This window comes from Rhea americana, unplaced genomic scaffold (genome assembly GCF_003343005.1).
Source record: "Rhea americana isolate MKP2758 unplaced genomic scaffold, rheAme1 scaffold_31, whole genome shotgun sequence".
NCBI lineage: Eukaryota > Metazoa > Chordata > Aves > Rheiformes > Rheidae > Rhea > Rhea americana.
The window spans coordinates 2,729,050-2,734,636 of record NW_028186435.1 but is presented as its reverse complement, the minus strand read 5'-3'; positions in this window follow the sequence as shown (position 1 = coordinate 2,734,636).

The window sequence follows — 5,587 nt, the reverse complement described above, 5'->3', positions numbered from 1 at the left end:
TTTTGATAGCAATTACTAGTGCTCACGACCCTCAGCATTCAGGGTAGAGTTCAAGTTTCCAGAAGCTCCTGTTTCCACGTGGGCACCAAAATACATGGGCGTATTTCCAAAATAACTCAGCACATGGCATGCTGAGCATCTGTAGCAATCCCACATGTGGAAACAGAAAGCACAGACATGCAAAAGAGTTAATGAAAGAAGCTTTGGTTCACACATTTTACCTCACAGCCACAAGACATGAAGGCAGCCAGAGAGAGCAACTCATCCGATGTGCAGTAACTCATTCAAGCATAGTAACTCACTTATGAGACAGCTACAGTCGAGCTCTCCTGAAAACTTGGCCGCTAGTTAGGCGTCTCACTGGGAGCTGTGCACTCTTCAAAGTCTGCTCTTGATTGAGAATGTTCAGTACTTGAATACATCTTACACCACATATTATTTTGAGAAAACTGAGAGGGTGGAATTTCCAAGACTGATTCTAAGTAGTTTTCCCCCACCTGCCCATGACTTTGAATGACACCTTCCTAAAGAAACCAAATTTTATAAATTTAACACAAGTTCCTAGTCACTGATTCTTACATGCCGTATATTTTAAAACAACATAGCCGTCTAGCGGTAGTACTAGCTGCTGAAAATAAAATACTCATTGCTGCATACTTTTGCTGCCCAACACTTGACACTTCTAGAAAATGGCACATTTGATGTTAATATGGATCTAAATTAAGGGATTTTGCCTAGTGAAGTCAGACTTTAACTCAAAATACTGTTGACAAACTGCATCTGCAAGCTTGTCTGGAACCAACTACGTCCAAGAGCAGATAGGTTTTATGTTGAACTTTGAAAACACAAACATTATGAATGAAAACATTTTCTCAGTAAAGATGGCTACCTGACGTACTTCTTATTCCTCATTCTTAACTCTCTTTGCACAATCTCCTCATGGGCAAATGTTTATCTCCATAGGAACTCCTCTTGTTGTCATGTCCTCAATCATTTATCTACATGGGCCTGGTATCAGAATATTCAAATCAACTAATATCCATATAAATGGAAGACAGCAATTCCCAGTCCATATATTTTCAAGGTAAGACAGAAAAGGCACCTAGATTTATGATTTCAGTTGTTAAGAACGCACTTTCCGTATTCATTGCTCCAGGAAAAAAGACAAACCTATATACAAAGACAGGGATGGCAGAATATGAAAAATTATCACAATTAGTAATTTTTGCTAGCTAGAACTTTCTCAGGGAAATATAGCAATATCTGAAGTTCAGCAACACTTGAATAACAAGTAGTCATGCCCAGATTTTTAGACAGTATCAGCAGCTGAAATACCTCAGATACAACAGGAAGGGATTACTGGCAGTAATCTGTCTAGAGTCTGAAAAAAACACCTCTGGCTCTTAAAACAGCTAGAGGTTGACACAATCTATCAAAAGGTAATTTTATATTATGGAAAAGAAAGTGACAGCCACTCTGGGTACTTAATTCAAGACAGTATACAGGGCAAATTGCAATGGGGACCTCCCACAGAGCCAACCTATCTTACCAGATATCACTGCAAAAGGATCTGGAAGAGAAAAAGCACTCTCATTTCGGGCAGGTGAGAGGTAGGCAAGCTGCCTGATATGCAAACCCAGTGTATTCACAGAAGTATTCAGTGTCTTTAAGGAAGGCCCTCCATGTTGAATATGTGCTTGTAACAGCTACRGATTTGTCCTCCAGGTTCTGCTATCAGAAAACAGAGTAGATACAGGACATCACAAGAGGAGCAGCTACCGTGTATGTCACATGAGAGGCGCAAGGGAAGGGGAYGAGATGAGAAACTGCCACCTTTCTCTTCACAGCCTCTTCTAGCCATTTTGAATTGCCATACTGGGAGCAGAAAGCACACAGGTGGTAGAGAAGGGTTTCACAGACCTAGGCTTAGCTCTCTGCCTTTTTACCCCATTCCTGTCCAGTGTTTCTGGTCTCTTAGAGGCAATTGCTCTGGAGGAGACTTGGAGCCAGAGGCAGAACAGATGATGGCTATTAGCTCCTGCTCCTCATAGCCTCCCTCAGCCACTTGGGTGGTATAAGTTCTCTCACCTCTCTTCTTCCGTCCTTTTACAGTGAGGAAGAAGGGTGGGATCAACTTTAGATGCCAGAGTTGCTCCTTGTGGTTCTGTGTGGGCAGTTATCATTAAGCTAGCACTGATGTAGTATTTGCTGCCATTTGGGAGAGAGAAAGAGTTATTGGATTGGATGGGATTATTTTGTATGCAAACATGGAAACCAGCCGGATGTGGCTATGGACATAACTTGCAGTTCAGGATTCCCTATAAACATAGAGTGAGTTAGAGGTGTGCTTCCCTATGCAGTTCTGTGGAAAGAGAATTTAAACTGTATTCTGAACCTCTGCATTTTTTTTCAAATATTTTCACTTTATTTTGCTCCAGAAACACATAATTTTAAACTACCCAAGTCACCTGAAGTTAGGGCATTGTTGGCCTTGCTCTCTAGGTGAAGGTGCAGGAAGAAAAGGACAGGCAAAGGTGCCAACACCATCATTATGGCAGAACCATTAAGGCCAGGGCTTTCTGCAACAGTTGAAACAGAAAAACGTACACTGGAAGCCTGCCAGTGCCATTAAGCAAATACTGATAGACATCTGCAACACAGTGAACATGACTCTCATACTAATTGCAGTGTTTTGCTACAAGAGAAACATGTTTCCCAGAAGCTTTAATTTCTTGCATTCAGTACAGGCTCCCAGAAGTTAACTAAGCTGCATTCACCAATCTAACTGTTAGCATCTCTTCACCTCTCAGTATGAGAGTGAGGCCTATAAACTCTATGGCAACCAGTAACACCACCTACAAAGGTTCTTGACAACAGAGGATTTTTTCCTCAGCACACTCACTATTGCCCCACAGAAATCTTTAGCAAAGTCAAGTGGAAGCTTAAGGAGAGTACTAGGCTTGTGTTCCCTCCTCACAAGGGAATAATAAATCATGCTAACAATATCAACAGCTTGAAGCAGATGACATTTGCTTTCCATATGCCACTCCTACCTGAAGCCTTCAATATAAACACAGCCTAAGTTTTGTGAAAAATAGAAGTTGAAAATCAGGAAAAGCTTAGACATAGAAGGTCCTTCATGTCCTCACGTGGTAAGTCATACCAGGGGTGATARGTACTAGTATTCTAAGAAACCTTTACATCGATGCAAAAACTTTCAAGACTAAAGGGGATGTTTATATTCCTCTGTTTGACATCTCTCATAATCAAGGTCAGCCATACTTCAAGCTCAGTTCTGATCTTAGATAGAGTTTGCAGTTTTCACAATGAATATCTGTTGCATCTTCCCATTCTTCCTGCAGACATACCTTCTCTTGTTTCCTTCCTTCAGTTACTAGCCCCAAGGGCTGTCCTTCCAAAATACACTCATTCTCCAGTTCAGCTGRTATGCTTTGTCCCTGGTAATACAGATGAGAACAGGAAAACCTGGCAACTTCAACAGAAGTCAACCATCAGCTTCAACAGTTACTGACTGGTGTTGAGGGCATGCAGACTGGAGGGGAGTGAACTCAAAGGCAGTGAACAGTGAACAATACCTTGGTCTCTTGTTGACACAATGCAGTTGCAGTTGTACATCTGAAAAATACCTTCCCCTCCCACCCAAAGCACAGCTACATCCAGCTGTGTGCTAAAAGCAGCTTCTGAGATTATCAAAGGTTAATCTGAAGGGCCATTCATCTGGAGTTCATGGATCATATTTAGCGTTACTGCAAATGTTCCCATTGTTACAATACTAATTTCTTACTTCATTCACTGAGCGCATTACTTCTGTGTCAGAAAAAATGAAATTGTACTGGGCCAAAACAGGTATTTCATATTCCTTGTATTTATTCCCTTTGTCAACAAATAAATAATCAGAAGTAGCTTGTTCTATGCAAAGAGAGATGATAGTTCATGTAGATAATACTTTTTCTTATACAGGACTCATCTACTTGATACGGAATAAAGCAGCATTCAGCCCTAATTCTGATACTACATGAAAATCAGGTGCTAGTCTTTCAGGACAAACAGCCAAGATACCTCTTTTGGTAAGACCGATATTCCATCCTGCTTTTCATTCATTTGTCCCTTCCACCATTTTCTCCTCGTTTTTCACCAATAATTGCCAGTMTGATGCCTTGTTAGTTGCCCTGGGTTAAGGTACAATACATACTACTCACTGAACTGCTCTGGAAGTAGCTCTGTTCAGGTCAGGGGAACCACTTTTGCCAGTACTCATTATCTGAAATGAGAAAGGCATAACAGTTATGGAAGAAGACAGTGGGATCTACCTAAACCAGATATTTTTCCTCCCAATGTAATCTCTTACTTTCTCTTTTTAATAGATATTTTTACGATTTGCAATTTGCTATTGCCCAAACTTCCTTTTCTCAGCAAATAAAGTTTTTTGAAACAAGATTGGACTTTGCTATTAAGGAAGCCATCATTAATTTCACCTTTTTCTTTATGTACTATGGCAAYTTAAGCACTTTGAAAAGAGCTTCTTTTTCCTTTGGCTAATATTAGCCCATTTTACTTCAATGYACTTCCATTTTTCTTATGTGCACTGACACTCTCTGTATTTTTGTATGTATTTCACTACAGAGCATTTAAAAAATATCCCTGAATCTGTAGAATTCTTTTATGGCACTGCCCCCTCGGTTCTTTCCCCTTACTTTTTTCAGAGGAATTGTATGTTGCCTCTTCACGAGGTAGATGGAAGCAGCTCCAGCTCCTGTGCCCTGTCTTGGTCTCTAACATTCCTTCACAAGATTTCTCAATTCCCCAAACTTGCTCACTTTAAATCACCTTGCTGCTAAACAACCTGTTGTTATTAGGGCAGATTCAGCTTTGCATTTGGATCTCCAAATGACTGGGAATCTCTTCCCCCTTCCCCCAAGGTCTCTGTGCCTTATTCCAGTCCTCCAAATTGTTTCACTGCRCTACAGCAGGACAAGAAGGCAGCGTCTCCTCAGATGGCACGAGTGGGTCTCACTCCCCTGAAAGCAACAGGTTGAGGCTGTGCCATAGGGACCTGGACGGGTACTATAATGCTCCCTCAGCAGGAAACCAGTGCCGTGTTGCCCTTCCTTGCTTCCCGTATCCACACGCTGCAGAAAATACCTGTCAAGCTGCTAAAAACATGAAACATGGATGCTCCAGGACACGTCCACAGATGCAGTGCTAGGGAGGCCTGTGACGGAGAAGGGGGTGGAGGCCGTGACCGGGGAGGGAGTTGACCCCRTGGCTCCCCTCGCTCGCCCTACGCAAGGGCTCCTCCTCACCCTAGCGGACACCGCAGCGGCCGAGAGCCCGGATCCGGCGTCCGCGGTCCGGCCCCGACAGGGGAGGGGGGCGCAGCGGGCAGGCCTTGCTCTCCCGGCGGGCCGGAGAGGGGCTGGCAGTGCGGGGGGGCCTGCTGATGGGGGGGACACATCGACATGGGGGGACCCACCAAAGTGGGGGGAGCTGCTGATGGGGGGACACAACGATGGGAGGGGGACCTGCCAATGGGAGGGGGACTGATGGAGGGGCCATTGATGGGGGG